This window comes from Stegodyphus dumicola, chromosome 4 (assembly GCF_044657685.1).
Source record: "Stegodyphus dumicola isolate Sdum_Otavi_A_Nest chromosome 4, ASM4465768v1".
NCBI lineage: Eukaryota > Metazoa > Arthropoda > Arachnida > Araneae > Eresidae > Stegodyphus > Stegodyphus dumicola.
The window spans coordinates 28,357,500-28,376,188 of record NC_140771.1 but is presented as its reverse complement, the minus strand read 5'-3'; the positions used below and the strand labels follow the sequence as shown (position 1 = coordinate 28,376,188).

General features: G+C 34.2%; 1 protein-coding gene across 1 annotated transcript in view; it reads left to right on the top strand.

The window, feature by feature from the left end:
* LOC118183739 (neural-cadherin-like) overlaps positions 1-18,689 on the top strand; it is a 544,211-nt gene that overhangs the window by 41,905 nt on the left and 483,617 nt on the right. The window lies entirely within an intron of this gene.

The window sequence follows — 18,689 nt, the reverse complement described above, 5'->3', positions numbered from 1 at the left end:
ATTTATCGAAATGCGATGCTATTTCAGTTAATATTTGATTTCTTCTTGGGAGGTCATTTATTTTATTGATTGGATTTAATGATTTCTTTTGGAAGGTCAGCTCAAGTGGAGCGAGGCACTTCCCTTCCTTAGGCCAACTGGCAACTGCATTCATTTGAGCTTTGGTTTTAGAGCTTTGCTTATTCTGCGCATGGATGGATTTCGAATCAACTTTCAGCAGCTTGGGCACTGCTTTGAGTGGGAAGTTGACTCCTTTGTCTTCCGAATAGAAGGCGAATTTTGTTTGTAAGAACAAAAGAAAGAAAACACGTGCTTAGAATGCACGCATAAAATGGTGCCTTTGTGGTTAATGGTGCCTTTGTCGCATAAATGGTGGTTTTCGCAATCAGCTTCAATGTGTAACAGCCACCCTTCGTCCAGAGGTGAACGGAGATCTCTGGAAGAATAAACTTTCCCCGATTATTTTCTTCTTAGCGATCTGAAATCACTTTAAGATGTCCGACGAGTGAAATCACATCATTGGAATGCAGCGGTCATCTGACGTCACTTCCGCTAAATCGTCGCCGCTCTCCGTTATTACGTAGCTGCTGAGATATGTGCAAACCGTCCAAGAATGCCAGCTGTAGTCTGGTTTCTTTTTTATTATTGTTTTCATTATTATTCATTCTTTTTTCTTCTTTTTCTTTTAAAGGTATCGCCCGTCGAAAACACAACGGGAGTGGAGGGAACGGACGAAATTGTATAGCTAATCTCAACGATCATCAAAGAATCTCATGAAATTATTTTATTTAACGTATCGTGAGAAGTTTACGAGTTCTCTTTAAACCATCGGAGTTGTCCGGATGTATCCTGCTAAGCTGCTTGATTTCCGTCCGCGTTTCGAGATGAAGATGAGATTAGGAGTTTTTTTTTTTTTTTTAATTATTATTTATTTATATGCATATGTGCTTGATGATTTATAAATTCGACGTTCGGCCAGGCGTTCGAAAAATAGCTGTTTAATCGTACTGTTTATGCAAAATCGGAAATTATGTTTGTCGGTTCACGAACTGTTTTAAACACGTGATCCCTTTTTTTCGCTCCTTCCTGAAGCTTCCAGGCCTTTTCAAACTAAATGTATTTAAAATTATATAATAAAGTAATATAATGAATGTAGATTTAGAGATATATGTAGCCCTTATCTACCTGTAGGAAAGAATTCTGATCTTTTTAAAGTATTTCTTTTTTAAGATAGACATTCGTTGCACAGCCCAAAATTTGTACATCTTTAACCTTTCAACGGATGCAAGGTACTACTACTGCGAGGGGACCCCAAACCATGAAAGTAGGAAGTTATTCTTACCTCCATGCCATGAATTAATTGGGTGGGGGACTAGTAAACATGTACTGTGTTTTCAAATAGTCCTCAGAAAGTTAATATGTGGTGAGGGTTTTTGTGTTTTCTCGCGGTGAAACCCTCACTTTATGAATCCATCATCTTTGTTTAGCAGAATGTCATTGACTGCATCCATCTCTTTCTTTTCCACAGCTTAGTTATGTAAAGGTTATTTTGACAATTCAGCAATACATGCTTTAATAATTCATTGTTATAGAATCATATTTATGACGTGAAATTTGTAAAAAATGTTAAAGTTTAATCGTTGCAGCAATATCAAAATCTGAGTTTTGTAATGATGGATGGTACTAATAAGGGGTACCAAGATGCCGTAGAGAGAAATAAAGAAATTAAAGAGTATAGTCTTTTTATTTGTAACCACAGGGCTGTGAAAACGTAATTCTGTTGATTTTTATTCTATATGGACAGGTCCTCTAACCTCTCAAATGTCCTTTTCTGTACATGTTTTTATGCTGATTAATTAAGGACATTTTATTCTCATTATTTGTATATGTGATAAAAGTATTATAATACTCGCATCATGATTAGTGGAATCTCTGATTGTCCCTTTCACTACCAATTCATTCTGTATATGTGATTGTTATTTTTTGTGTTATACAGTGGGTTCCAATTTTATGTAGCACAGGTGTTTTTTTTTTTTTTTTTTTTTTTTTTTTTTTTTTGGTAGTGGGACAAAGATATCTTATGTTCCAGTTTTTTAAAAAATTTTCTGGAAATCGGTGCGTAGCCTACAGCCATCCATTGATGTACCTTTTATCGCTTAAGCTCATGAGAAAATCCAAAAGATGTAGCTCTGATTATAATTCCAAAATTAAAAGTTATTGCAGCTGATGCAGTTAAAGGCGTCCATAATCATTATTACGTAAAAAAATCCCCAAATTCATTTTCTGAAATATTTTTATGCAATGTACCTTGCATTAAAGGAATGGCCGTTCAAAGGTACGATCTTTTCCAATTAAGAATGGAGACATACGGTTTTTGATCATATTACCACCAAATCATCATGTGACTACTTCGTGCATCTTCTGGGTCGCAAGCTCTAAAGATAAGCATATAAGAAAAATAAAGAATATGTAAAAGATAAATTATAATTTAAATTAGCAGCGTAAATTAATTTACCTTCTGTGTTCTAAAAATGGCAATCTCTCTGCACTGTGTCATTTCGAGACAAATCCATGTCATATAACGCTTACATAATTTTGATGATGTAAATGGAACTAAAACAGCCAATAATAATTTTAATAATTTTAATAAGCAGTATTAATTACTCAAATCAGTATGCATTGAGAACCAAAACTGACTCAGAAGATTTCATCCTGAACATAACGTACTCGCTTTCTACTCTTCGACCTAGCTGCAGTGCTGTCTGCTGGTCTTTACTTATTGCTAATCCATCAAAAATGTAAACATTTTTAAATAGGCACAAATATGTGTCAAGTTGTTTGTGGACGCGGCATGTTTACTGAAAATAAAATGAAGATTTAATCAGCCTCGGCTGCCAGTTTGTATTCGTTATGGATTAGCACTCTAAGCAATCAAATTCTTCCTCTTCATTACGGATTCAGCCTTCTACGTTCTACGCCGTCAACATTGAAAAGCCCTATTTTTTTATTACACACACACACACATAATCTGCAGTTTCAAAGGTTTGAGATATAGACGATTATATTACAAAAATAAGAAATGCAAAAGTAAAATATTCATTTTCAGGTCATTCTATACTGTGTTATCAAAAGCTTTTTGCGGTTAGTTTTAACGTTGACTGCGAAATATGCCATATTAAGCAAGATGTGATGTTTTCAAATTATAATTTGAGATAATGATTCCAAAATTAATTTCCATTAAGTAATCCGGAAAATATTTTCATTTTGTGGATGAAACGTTGCTTTCTGAAATTGGAATTTATATATTATATAAATGTAGCTCTCTCTTGCTGTGAAATAGAGTTTTGATGGTGCAGCCTACGAACTCACCTGTTTTGCAAATTCCCTTCCTTGTTATTCTGGCGTACAAGACCACGAAGAACTAAGCTCCTTTCTATTGTCCTTCTCCTTTTTGGGTTGGGGGGGGGGAGGCATTTTGCTTTTGTTCTGGAAAAGTAGCTGAACGACTTTACGGGTGAGGCCACCATGTTCGCTAACAAAACACCTATCATTTACTGTCTTCTCGCGGCAGGGTAACTACGGAGTCAATTACTCGGAGGAAGGTTAAGAACAATTCGTTGACCGGAGGAGAGTTTATTTTCGTGTCGCGGTCGACTTTTGTCTATTTTAATTTCCCAAATTTTTATTTCTTTTTATATATGTATAAAGCGTGAGAAGAGCGGTACATTTAATTGATCCTTCAATCCTTGTATGTTCACAATCAAGGTTATTTTATTATTTTGTAAATGCCCTTCATTAAGATAGAATAATTCGTTTTTTAATACGTTAATAAATTGTACATCGGGCAATTTTTATACATTTATTTAAATTGATTTATCTGTTAAGTCAAATCTTGGATATCAATTTTTAACTCACTTCTGCCGAGGATATTTAAAATAATAATACCTTATTTCACAATGAATTCTTCAAAATTTAAGGTAGATCCTTCTTTCCTCAACTTAATGTTCAAGTGGTACTTCATGGAATTCTAGCTTAACGATCAAGTTGATTACCGCAGAACTACGTTCTGTGCACCAACGCATAAGATCGGATAGACATTTTCCAAATTAAGTTTACTCCGATTCCCTAACAAAATTTACGAACTTCGGGCTTAAGCAATTGTTGTGAAATAATGCAGACTTTTTAACCCTTTTAGATATATTAAACAATATTGACAAAGGTTGCTATAAATTCTTTAGGAATTCAGGTGAAGACTGAATTCTTTAAAGATCGAGATCGGCTCAATTTTTATGTTGATTTTGTTGGTAGTTTGAACAGCTCGATAACTAATATAAAGAAAAAATAGAATGACAACATTCCGTGTTGGTACTGTGCCTTACATATTCCGAGAGCTGCGTATAGTCGTTGTATATTAAATTCCTGTTTTCTTTCTTTATGCAAGAGCTGGAAGAATGATACGTTAAATATGCAGAGGTTAGTTTACCGTGCTTTGATATGCTTATGCATAATGTAATCAGAATTTCATTGCTAAGGCTTATTTTCGTACACGGTTTGTTACCTACTGTGCCATGTTACTTGTTTTTTCATCCATTACCTGCTGTTCGCTTTGCGTGAATGCTCGCCTGATACTCATGTTTCGCTGAAATGAAGAATTCTTTCCTTGTACTTAATGTTGCCAGCCATGTTTTTGCTTAGTATTCGATGGAAGGTCTATGGACCTCCGTGGCTGATAACCCATACCAAGCGAAAGTTTTTTTTTTTTTTTTCCTGCTGCAGATGTCGTACTGGTGTAACAGTCTGTGCATAAAATTGACTTCGATGTTTATTACTGGAAGAAGCAGCATGTTAAAGCGTTTTAATTATCTACAGCACTATCATTTTAAAACGTTTCTAGATTAGATTTGGTCTGCATGGTGAATTAAAAATAGTAGGTTTGGGTTTCTGTTTGTGTGTTAAATGTTTTAGCAGTATGCTTCGAAATGTGTTTATATTATTGCTTTTTATTACATATCTAAATATGTAACAAAATAGTATTCATGTTATTTAGCTTATTTTATATATCTTTTTAGCTTTGTATACCTAAATGATGTAAACAGGAAAAAAATATCTGCGTTCCCATTTTCGTTTTCGTCAGTATTTTATTCGCATAATAGTATGTGTCTAATTATTAATTTTATTTTTAACATTTAAAATTGCTGTGGTAAATAAAAGCTTTTCTTCCCTACTCAGGATTTTCTCAGTATGAAGGTTTAAGAAAATTACAAAATAAAATTATTAACATGAAAAGAAATTAAGATTTAGATTGTATACTTAAATATTAATATATTTTAATTTGCAATCACATTATAATTAATTCTTAACCTGAATTGTGTGGAATAACGTAAATTTAAGTCAATTTGAAGTTTTTTTTTTTTTTTTTTAAATGGCAGGGCGTGTAAACCTCCCGATTTTTCATATTATCTTTAATTTCAGTTACTTTGTATTCTTACGGTTCCAAGATACATCTTCAATTTCAGGTACTTGACCAGGAAAAAAATGACTTCATTAATTATTATTATTATTTAAAAAAAATATTAGCTCAAATGGGAGTTTGCCCAGAAGAGCTAGTAGTCTCGAAAAAGGCATTTTGCGTCGAATAACTTTTCAAATCGTTGCCACCAAATATTATCGTCTATTATATTTAAAGAAACTACTAAATAATGAAGGATCTATAAAAATGTATGTATGTTTCGTGCATTATGGGGGGGGAAACGATGGTACCTAGAGTTATCAAATTTGGAATAACATAGCTTTCCACCCGAATACGGGCACCTGGAAGTCTGAATTTGGAATTTTTTTTGACTGTTTCATATTTTGTAAAACTTTAACGAATTTCTTCTAATTAAAGATCTCAACAATTTCAAAGCGAGCTGTGGCAACACTGTATTGAGTAAAACATTTTATCTCCAGCGCACGAGACTGCCTATCGGAAATTCCAAAGATGTTGTTTTTAAATAATTTTAGCCCAATGTGACGTTAGCCCGAATTCTCTCGAAACGTGTACTTATCTGTAAAGGAAGGGGGGAGACGCTCGGATGAGCTGGCGTAATATAAAATATGAGAGGATTTTTTTTTGTTGTTTTTTACTTTGTTTATTTCTTATTGTAAGATTTTATTTAAATTTAATCACGAACCATATATAGCGAAAAGTTTTATAAATCTCTAAAAAATAAAATGGAAGAATATTCTTGATTGGAATTGAAAATTTTGTATTATTTCCTCTTAAAAAGAGTAAATTTGCTTTGGGATTTGGCTGTAGATTTGAATGATTTAGGTTATCATTGTTTATAGTTCTTATATTCAAAATCCTCAAAAAAAATTGGGTGGAGATTTTAATTTTTATCACTACTGCACCAACCAGCAGGGAATTGGCTTAAGGTCATCCCCTAGTTTCAAAACTTGTTCGTGAACCACATTATCCTCGAGACATTCTACTTCATTTCCTGCTGTGAATTTCCTTTTAAATTGTTTGAAAGGCTTGTTTTCACCCAATTCTAAGCAATGAAAAACGGTTACAGGTGTGGCTGAGCTATTGTCTTCTCCTGAAGCAGACTTCCTTGGAGAATAGTTTCGTTGGGAAGAGATTCCTCAAAACTCGAGAGCAGGATTTTTGTTTGAGGACATACCAAAACGTTGTCAGCATTCGACGAAGTCTGTATTGTATATGTGTGTGCTCGCGTTCCTGGGCTGTGTCATCGACGAGCATTTATTGTTAGTAATTTATTACCATTTAGGGAGAAGGCAGCGGCGCGTGGTGTGCATCGTATCAGGATGTTGGATGACAGTTTTGTTTGCAATGATTGTTGCCATTAAATTTTCGTTTTTTTTTTTTTTTTTTTTTTTTTTTAAACCTTGGGTGGTTGCGGTTGGCCAGCAGACACGGGAAGTGTTATTACTAATTGGCTAAATATGCTGGAAATGGCCTTCATCGAAGATGATATATATAAGAAATCGATTTTCTCCCGTTCTCGCTAGGAAGATGGACCTTGCGATTTTACAGTATGGCATGATTAAACAATGTGTTAAAACTATTTACGTAATATTATGATGCTTTTAGTGTCATCTGTTCTTCCACCACATTTTTAAAAATTTAAATAAGGTATTTTGTTGCCGTGTTTTTTTGCTTGTTCTGATAAGAGCGGAAACTCCTAAACTGAAGAGCGGAAATTGCAAATCCGCGCAATACATCTTTCTTTTGTGCTTTAATTATAACACTGTATTGCTTACTTGTGTAAAATAAAATGAGCCATTTCAAAAATAGTGCTTTTAGCCAAAAAGGGCTATTAGTCTCGAAACGCGATTTTGCGTAGTTTCACTTTTCATTCGAGTCTGTATCATTCGGGAAAGCGTAAGAAATCTGCGTGTTATTAATTAACATATTAAAGTATTTGAAAACAATACATGTAGTACTTAAAACTATTTTTAAAAAAAATTAACTAATTAATTATTTTTTACTTTTCATTATGATCGATTTAAGTGAAAAATGCATTTAATTCATGATATTTCTAAATTAAAAACATTAAATATTTTTGTGGAATTACATTACATATTTTTTCACTTTTTAATTATATAGAACACATACTGTTGCGTGCGTACGGTTTTGTAAAGATTGAAGGTACATAGAACCGATACTAGCTTGATAAAATTGATTTTATCAAAAGAGAAAATTCACAGTTTTGGAACTTTGCACAAGCACAGTCGTACAGCTCTTCACAAACCACCGAGTAGAATCAGTAGTTACACTTCAAACTATTAAGAACGTTAAGCACAACGCAATGCAGAGCGCATCCAAAGCGAGAAGCTAACCTGGAGATATGCCAGTACTCCGAACTCACGGTGGACTAACAACTCAGAACAACTTAGAGCAGATACTCTTTCCAGTCTTATATAGTTTTCACTTGGCCGCCGAGATATTTCTAGTACTTCTCGAAATTACTGAAGACATATGAAGGCCGGATATGGTTACCGCTACATACGAAATCATTTGCAGTTATTCAATTATAATACCTATTACGGTGATCCGGGATCAGTCGCCAAATGGCGACAAAAATTAGTCGCCAAAAAGCGTTGCCAGCTTGGTGATATCTAGCCAATTTAGCGAGATGGCCATTTATTGAATGTTAAATAGACGTGCCCCTGCATTCTTACTTTTCCGGCATAACACCATTTATCGATACTTTTATGTTGCATTACACAGCAAAATACAATTTCACACTACCGCCTGTAGCGTACTATGCGGATGAAATGTCAACAATATTTCTTCTTTTTAGCCTATAATTGTATTCGAGTTGAGGAAATTTTTTACTGCTTAGTTTAAGTCTTATTTGCTAAAGCCTTCCTTTCGCTTTGCTTGCTTATTTTGCATATTCGAATACAGGAGGAAAATAAATCATGTAATTGATTTTTCAGTTTTAAAATTTGAATAATTTTAATTATTAATATGGTTTTAATTAATTAATTGAATGTTAAATTTATCAATATTCAGGTAGTATAAAAATTTAATAAGTAAATTTATAATTAAGACACAATAACACGCCGAATAAATACTAATTCAGAAGTCAAACAACAAAAATCAGCGTTATACCTACAAAATTTTCACAGGACTAGTTTCGATGGTTTTACCGAACCATCATCTTCAGCTGCAAAACCGCAAATGAACAAGATAGGAAATAATGATTAGATAAGATAAGAAAGCCTGGACAAGAATAAGCAAGTGGCGCCATCTTTTGGCGAAACCAGAACTAAAACATAATTTCTCTAAAAGCCGAAGGCAAATTTGGATTGGAATTAGGATCGTTAACTAGAACAGAAAGATTTTTATGAATGTGAAATGCCTCTAGAAAATCCAGTTCTCCAATGGAAGATGTTTTTTGAATAATTTTGTTAAATTCAAAAATTCAAAAAACTTGTTTTACAGTCTTCCAGTTCAAGTAGTTCAAAAAATCTTCCCATTGTAAACATCAAGCCAATAGTTAATATTTCTAATGTTAGTCTTTCAGAAGAACAAGAGAGAATTCTAAAATATAATTTTAACTTCTCACAAACCTGTAAACCCTCGATTCCAAAGATTTTGGCTCCTATCGAAAAAGCTTTCAAGTTCAGTAAAGTTTCAGATTCACAGAAAGGAATGATTAGGCATCTTATCGCTCATAATGTGAAATTCAATAATAAACCTTTGAAACCAAATCTAACTGCGAGAGAAAGAGCTACAATGCGCGAAATTCATTCTAACCCGGATATTATCATTTCAAAGGCCGACCAAGGTGCCAGATTGTCGTCATGGATAAGAACACTTACATCGATGGTGTCACTAAACTCTTAAACGAAGGACCATATAATCCGATCCCTAACGATCCTTCACCTTCGGACTTATCCAAAATAAAAACTGCGATCAAATCTTCGCAAATCATTTCAAGCAACTTAAAACATTCGCTTATCCCACCTGTTGCGAATTGTGCCAGATTATATGCTCTTCCCAAAATTCATAAAAGTGGTATTCCTTTCCGCCCTATTGTATCAAATTTAGGTACTGCCTCGTATCCATTAGCTAAATATTTAGTTTCTAGATTTTCCACTCTATTAGACAATAACATTTACACCATAAAAAATTCAATAGAGTTTGTAAAAAAGGTTAAAAACATTTCTCCTCGTAATTTACTCATGGTTTCTTTTGATGTAAAATCATTATTCACCAATGTCCCAGTGGAGGGTGCATTAAGATGTCTAGAAACCAGACTTCGCGAATTTCATTTCTCTTGCATCGAAATTGATGAGCTAATTTCTCTCACTCAACTCTGTTTGAAACAAACACATTTTGTTTTCCAAAATAAATATTACAAGCAAACTGAGGGATTAGCCATGGGAAGCCCCCTCAGTCCCATCCTGGCTGATATCTACATGCATTATTATGAATCAAAATTGTTTGAAACTTTAAACTTCCCGGCATGGTTCCGCTACGTAGACGATACTTTTACCCTGTTTGAAGGTAATAAAGATGATTTAAATAGAGTTCTTTCAACAATGAATTCTATTGATCCTGCTATTCAGTTCACTTTTGAACTTGAGACTTGCAATTCTCTTCCGTTTCTCGACATTCTGGTCACACGTAACACATCCAACTTCAGTACTACAGTTTACCGTAAACATTCATCGGTTTGCCTTCCACCACACTTTAAATCATGTCATCCGACTAAACAAAAGTTAGCTTCATTTTATTCCTATGTTTTCCGTGCTCTTCAAGTTTGCTCCTCCAAACTAGCCCTTGATGAAGAACTAAATTATTTAAAAGCAATAGCTGTTGACAGGGGCTTTTCACCCAACATTATTAATCAAGCAGTTAAAAAATTCTCATCTCAACACACTAAAAGCCACACTCTTATTTTAGGAGATTATAAAAATTCTGTTGTCATTCCCTTCTTTCCATCAATTAGCTATAAAGTTGCACATATTTTGCAGAAATTTAACTTTCGGGTTGTTTATTCTCCCATCAATAAAATTCCAACTTCTATACTCAAGGACCCCATTCCGGATATGAATTCCTGGGGTATTTATAGGATTCCTTGCCAGTGCGGTTTAATTTACATTGGCCAAACTAAGAGAGCCTTAAAATTTCGCGTCAAAGAACATGAGGCATATGTTAGAAAAAAGGAAACACAGAAGTCTTCTGTTGCTCAACATTGTTGGTCCGAAAATCACACTTTCAATTTTTCTGCTGCCAAAATTATTCAAAAAACATCTTCCATTGGAGAACTGGATTTTCTAGAGGCATTTCACATTCATAAAAATCTTTCTGTTCTAGTTAACGATCCTAATTCCAATCCAAATTTGCCTTCGGCTTTTAGAGAAATTATGTTTAGATGGCGCCACTTGCTTATTCTTGTCCAGGCTTTCTTATCTTATCTAAACATTATTTCCTATCTTGTTCATTTGCGGTTTTGCAGCTGAAGATGATGGTTCGGTAAAACCGTCGAAACTAGTCCTGTGAAAATTTTGTAGGTATAACGCTGATTTTTGTTGTTTGACTTCTGAATTAAGTAAATTTATATAGTGACAACGGAAAGAAGTGCTGATATTGTGTAGGATCTACGCAGGAATGACGTCGACTTTATCGCCGTAGGACTGACACAGCAACAAAGGCGTAGCTAGGATTTTTTGCGTCCGGGGCAACTGAAGATTTTGTGCCCTCTGCTGTTGGTCAAAATGCAATGGCGAGCATAAATTTGATGTCCCCTGCATGCTATGGCCGAAAACAGATAGATGTCCCTTCCCCATAGTTACGCGACTGCATGTCGTAGAACCAATATTGCACAGAATCGACTCAGGCGTTCGATCGGTATCAACATGTAATCGACATTGCATTAACATATCCAAAGATTATCATTATCAGCGGAATGTAATGAAGACAGAAGGAATTTGATTAAATTACTCCTAAGAATACATTTGTGGGATGAGTGCCAGGTAGGGTCGACACCGGTTTTGAGTTGCCATGTGGATTCAGCGGTAGAAGTAACTCTTGATTGTAAGCATTTCCGATTCTCTATCCCATGTCCTTTGCATCAAGACCAGTAAACACTGCCTACTGTACGACATTGTTAAATATTTTAATTTTCTTATAAAAAGAGCTATCGATTTTAAAAGGGGGGTAGCATGCCCTAAATTATAAGTTGCTTTATTGCACTTTTTTGGCATTTCCCTAATTTATTTAATAATTCGCTTAAAAAGAATGCAACTTTTTTAAGACTTTCTAAAATTTTGATTGTGTGTCTAAATAAAACTCCCTTGTTTATTTTAAGGACATATGTTATTTTAAGAACGTAGTCTGAAACTTCAAGATATCCTGAGAATTCGTTTTTGTATTTGTACTCTTTTTCGCCGTCACACTTCAAGAAAAACGTGCGAAGTCTTGTCGAGATTTTACAGGAAAATGCTGAATTTCTTGCCCGTTATGCAGAGCGTGACGTTATATAAATGTAATCGAATTTTATTTTTAATGCAGGCGGTATTGTGCGAATTCATCGCGCAGAGATTAAAATCGAGTTGTTTTCTCATCTGCGGTTATGTCAGAAATAGGGCAAGGGCAGGACTTGGGTCGTATTGCGCTATGCGCCTGGCAACTTGTCTCGCATACTATGCGGATGAAAATTCTTCTTGAAATCGGCAAAAATATTTCTTCTTTTTGACCTGTAACCAGGAATCGAGTTGAGAAAATTTGTTACTGCTCTAAGTGTTGTCTTTACAATAGCTTGCCATTTCTCTCGCTTTGTTTCTTTACTGATTAATCTCTTTCTTTGACGCTAGTGACGACAACGTGCCGAAATGAAGAACACATAAGTGATCTCATGATGTTCATTATTCGTCTGGTTTAGGGGTTCTCAACCAGATGCAACTTTTGGTACGCAAAAGAAGCAAAGTATTTTTAACTATAAAATTCAAAAATCAAAATGTTGTGGTTTTACTAAAGTTTTTCAATTTTTGTTTAGATGGTGCGCATTAGTCAAAAGGTTGAGAACGGCTGGTCTAGTTGCTATGTCGTTGATACGCGTAATGTTAAATCGGCATTTTATTTGATCTTCACACATTGGTGCTCACAAATTAAGCGATTTTTCACATTTGATCCATTACCTCTAGCTGATGGATAGATTTTAATGAAATTTGGTTGGGATATAGGTTGATATAATGGAATATATTTATCATACAACAATCATGATACAAAAGCGTAATCCTGCGCCGTGTAGGAAGGGCTGAGTTCGTGCAGTCGATCACACTTCCGCAGCAATGATATGTTCAGGTCCTGGAGAATTTTGAGAGGGGTACATTTTCATATTTTCAAATGCAGGTAAATACTTATATAATACGTAAAATAGCGAGTTGAAATTGTCGTGTGGAGAGCGTCCCAGACTTATTCTATGGGGGTTTAGGTCTGGAGACCAAGGTTACCAATCCATGTGGCAAATATCTTTTTTCCCGAAAAAATCTTAAAAATAACGAACTTTCTGTGCACAGGTCAATGTTATGTTGACCTTACAACACGTTGTTTCCTTATCAGGACGAAAGGCAAGTATTAGATTTTGTGTCGTCCATCGAGAATGCAGCATCACCCTAACATTACCCTCCTCTCACTTTAAAGTTTCTTCTTTTTCTTCGTGTTTTTTTTTTTTTTTTTTTTTTTTTTTTTTTAACTCAAAGGAGCTATTAGTCTCGAAACGGAATTTTGCGTGGAATCACTAAAAGCATTGAATCATTTTTCTGATTGTTGCCACCAAATATTATCATCCTATATTATATTTAAAGAAATTAAGTAATAAAAAATCTGCATGAATGTATGTATGTTTTTCCCATTGTGAAAAACAACGGTACCAAGAGCGAGCACATTTCGAATAACGTAGAATATGGGGCACCTGGAAGCCTGAACAAATTCAAAAATTTATGTTGTTATCTATTTCATATTTTGTAAAGTTTTAACGAATTTTTGATAAAAAAAAACTCGACGACTTCAAAGCGAACAGTGAAACACTATACGGAATTAAAATGTTTTTATCTCCAGCTCTGGAGACTTGTCTATCGTAAATTCGAAAGTTAAGCCTTTTTACTTCCTTGTACGAAGTAAAAAAGGAAGTATTGTAATCGCGAAAATTTTCAGGCAGCATATTTTAACGAAAATATCCATTTTGACCGCTATCGAATGCAATTTAACGATGATTAAGACACAATAACACGCCGAATAAATACTGATTCAGAAGTCAAACAACAAAAATCAGCGTTAATTCACAAAATTTTCACAGGACTAGTTTCGATGGTTTTACCGAACCATCATCTTCAGCTGCAAAACCGCAAATGAACAAGATAGGAAATAATGATTAGATAAGATAAGAAAGCCTGGACAAGAATAAGCAAGTGGCGCCATCTTTTGGCGAAACCAGAACTAAAACATAATTTCTCTAAAAGCCGAAGGCAAATTTGGATTGGAATTAGGATCGTTAACTAGAACAGAAAGATTTTTATGAATGTGAAATGCCTCTAGAAAATCCAGTTCTCCAATGGAAGATGTTTTTTGAATAATTTTGTTAAATTCAAAAATTCAAAAAACTTGTTTTACAGTCTTCCAGTTCAAGTAGTTCAAAAAATCTTCCCATTGTAAACATCAAGCCAATAGTTAATATTTCTAATGTTAGTCTTTCAGAAGAACAAGAGAGAATTCTAAAATATAATTTTAACTTCTCACAAACCTGTAAACCCTCGATTCCAAAGATTTTGGCTCCTATCGAAAAAGCTTTCAAGTTCAGTAAAGTTTCAGATTCACAGAAAGAAATGATTAGGCATCTTATCGCTCATAATGTGAAATTCAATAATAAACCTTTGAAACCAAATCTAACTGCGAGAGAAAGAGCTACAATGCGCGAAATTCATTCTAACCCGGATATTATCATTTCAAAGGCCGACAAAGGTGCCAGATTGTCGTCATGGATAAGAACACTTACATCGATGGTGTCACTAAACTCTTAAACGAAGGACCATATAATCCGATCCCTAACGATCCTTCACCTTCGGACTTATCCAAAATAAAAACTGCGATCAAATCTTCGCAAATCATTTCAAGCAACTTAAAACATTCGCTTATCCCATCTGTTGCGAATTGTGCCAGATTATATGCTCTTCCCAAAATTCATAAAAGTGGTATTCCTTTCCGCCCTATTGTATCAAATTTAGGTACTGCCTCGTATCCATTAGCTAAATATTTAGTTTCTAGATTTTCCACTCTATTAGACAATAACATTTACACCATAAAAAATTCAATAGAGTTTGTAAAAAAGGTTAAAAACATTTCTCCTCGTAATTTACTCATGGTTTCTTTTGATGTAAAATCATTATTCACCAATGTCCCAGTGGAGGGTGCATTAAGATGTCTAGAAACCAGACTTCGCGAATTTCATTTCTCTTGCATCGAAATTGATGAGCTAATTTCTCTCACTCAACTCTGTTTGAAACAAACACATTTTGTTTTCCAAAATAAATATTACAAGCAAACTGAGGGATTAGCCATGGGAAGCCCCCTCAGTCCCATCCTGGCTGATATCTACATGCATTATTATGAATCAAAATTGTTTGAAACTTTAAACTTCCCGGCATGGTTCCGCTACGTAGACGATACTTTTACCCTGTTTGAAGGTAATAAAGATGATTTAAATAGAGTTCTTTCAACAATGAATTCTATTGATCCTGCTATTCAGTTCACTTTTGAACTTGAGACTTGCAATTCTCTTCCGTTTCTCGACATTCTGGTCACACGTAACACATCCAACTTCAGTACTACAGTTTACCGTAAACATTCATCGGTTTGCCTTCCACCACACTTTAAATCATGTCATCCGACTAAACAAAAGTTAGCTTCATTTTATTCCTATGTTTTCCGTGCTCTTCAAGTTTGCTCCTCCAAACTAGCCCTTGATGAAGAACTAAATTATTTAAAAGCAATAGCTGTTGACAGGGGCTTTTCACCCAACATTATTAATCAAGCAGTTAAAAAATTCTCATCTCAACACACTAAAAGCCACACTCTTATTTTAGGAGATTATAAAAATTCTGTTGTCATTCCCTTCTTTCCATCAATTAGCTATAAAGTTGCACATATTTTGCAGAAATTTAACTTTCGGGTTGTTTATTCTCCCATCAATAAAATTCCAACTTCTATACTCAAGGACCCCATTCCGGATATGAATTCCTGGGGTATTTATAGGATTCCTTGCCAGTGCGGTTTAATTTACATTGGCCAAACTAAGAGAGCCTTAAAATTTCGCGTCAAAGAACATGAGGCATATGTTAGAAAAAAGGAAACACAGAAGTCTTCTGTTGCTCAACATTGTTGGTCCGAAAATCACACTTTCAATTTTTCTGCTGCCAAAATTATTCAAAAAACATCTTCCATTGGAGAACTGGATTTTCTAGAGGCATTTCACATTCATAAAAATCTTTCTGTTCTAGTTAACGATCCTAATTCCAATCCAAATTTGCCTTCGGCTTTTAGAGAAATTATGTTTTAGTTCTGGTTTCGCCAACAGATGGCTCCACTTGCTTATTCTTGTCCAGGCTTTCTTATCTTATCTAAACATTATTTCCTATCTTGTTCATTTGCGGTTTTGCAGCTGAAGATGATGGTTCGGTAAAACCATCGAAACTAGTCCTGTGAAAATTTTGTGAATTAACGCTGATTTTTGTTGTTTGACTTCTGAATCAGAATTTAACGATGTTTTGCGTGATATCTGTACGTAAGGACAGAATAACATACTCTTTTCCTTCAAAAAAATTATTAAAACTGCTTTAAAATTAATTCTGAAGAGAATTTTTCGTGGCGTCTGAGAATTTTTCGTGGCTGCTTTAAAATTAATTCTGAAGAGAATTTTTCGTGGCGTCTGTACGAACGTATGTACGTACGTACGTATCTCGCATAACTCAAAAACGAGTAACCTTAGGACGTTGAAATTTTGTATATAGGACTGCTATAACATGTAGATGTGCACCTCGTATTTTGGTTGCAATCGGCCGCACCAAATGTATATAAATATATTTATATATATATCCACTCTGTTACTCGGCTTCGTTATCTCAGTTTCTTTACTGTTATATGTTTGTAAATTGTACATTTTTTGCTTTAAAAATGATTGAATTATGTTGTTTTTATCTTCCGGTTAAGGATTTTATGCCTTTAGTAAATCTGTGTGCAATATTTTTAGAATTATCAGCAATTTTAAAGTTGTTTAATTGCCGCTAAGCCTTTTTTAATGGCAGCCATTGATGTTTACATTTGAAACAGGAGACTAGTGGATTTGTTGCCAATCTAGAGAAACTCAGCTTCGCAACAACAAAGATAACGCCTTCATTTATTATTTAAATCATACTTAATCCTTTCTGGAATTTTTTCGAGGAAATAAGCGTTTAAGTTTTACTCCGTAATTTTTAATATAGATATTTTGAGTTTTTATGTATTTTTGCCTTCTCGCGAAGTGAGAACTGAATTAATTAAATGAGAAATACTCACTCGTCTGTGAAAAACTGTTTCTTTTTTGTTTTGTTTGCTTAATTTCTTTTATACATCATTCTAGCTCTATTATAGTATTTGAATAGAACATGTGGCAACGATTAGATAATTCTATTCTTTAAATGATATAAATTTTTTGCTTTATGAGGTATAATCTGAACGAAATATATAAGTTAACTGTTATATAATTATTGGATTATATAACAGTTAACTTAGTTTCCGTTATATAATTATTATATAAGTTATCTGTTATATAATTATTAATACTGTTAAGTGAATCTAGCGCCAGAGTGTCGCTATGGTAAACAAATACTAGAGTGAATTTTAAAGAATGCATTTATTCTATTTTGGTTTATGCGCTGTCGGCGAAGTAGATTTAATTCAATCCAATAAGTTTAAATGAAATGCAAGAAAAAATGCGTATAATTTAATATTCCGGACAAGTAAGTCATGTGGTGTACACATCAGATTTTTTTAAAAATATTTTTATCGCAAAGGGGCGTTGGTCGAAATGCTCACGAAACGTGTATGTGTGTGTAAATGGGGGGCAGCACCTTTGGGCGTAATATAAAATCTGAAAGCTTTCAGATTTTTGTAAAGTATTTTTTTAATATGCGAGTATCAGGGGTTTCCGAATCTCCAGAATGCCCATGATTTTATTCATTTCTGGACTAACTACATTATTAGTTCATCAGAAATGCTATTTTTAAAATTATTTAATGATGTCTGGTTCGCCTAATATATTTCCCTTACGGACTGAGTATATCACATGTCCCATGATTGTAGAGGGGGCATTCCATATTGGGAACATGTGACTTAATTGAAATTGATGCTCAATAATTTTGACTTGGAAATATTAAAATTAGAAATACCTTGATTTTTGGAGCTTTACGTTACTATACTCTCCATTAATCATCCAGCTAGCTTGGCTAGTCTTTACGTGAGATTTTTGTTACATCATTTCATTTGGCTTTGCAAATAACCAGGTCTCAGATTGTTGCCGTTGAGCATAACATAACATTTTTAACTGATCTTTCAAATTTAATTGGTCTATACTTGCTTAATTAACTTAAAGAAAGTGAACATATTGTTTTATTAATTATTTAGATCGTGATTTTTTTGCATTGCAATATATCTGTAAGGTAATTTTCATGAACATTTGCTCTATTATTATTTTAATTAGTAAAAAATGTTTCTGTCGTTTGGTTTTATTCTGTTTTTTTTTTTTGACGGCTAGAATTTTTGCAACTAGCACATGTATCCCCGAAAGAACTTTTTTGTCCTTATTGCGCAAAACATCGCCAATGGATAGGGTGCTAAAATTATGCATGTGATAAGCCTAATAATGGAGACTTTGTTGGTAGACAATTCGATCAGCTCCACGGCGTGGCAACGCTATCATTCGTTGTTATCTGGCTGTTTTTTTGATACGATGGATGAAATGTGCCCTATATTGAAGATTTTGTTTATTTACGGTCTCAAGTGCATTCTTTCCTTTCGTTTTCGGATTGGATAAAAGCTTATAATGGAGATAAATTGCCTGTATTAAGCGTTCGTTAACTGTCGTTTCTGTTGACCTTTACCAAGACCTTGTTTTGCCACGTGACCTCCGACGACC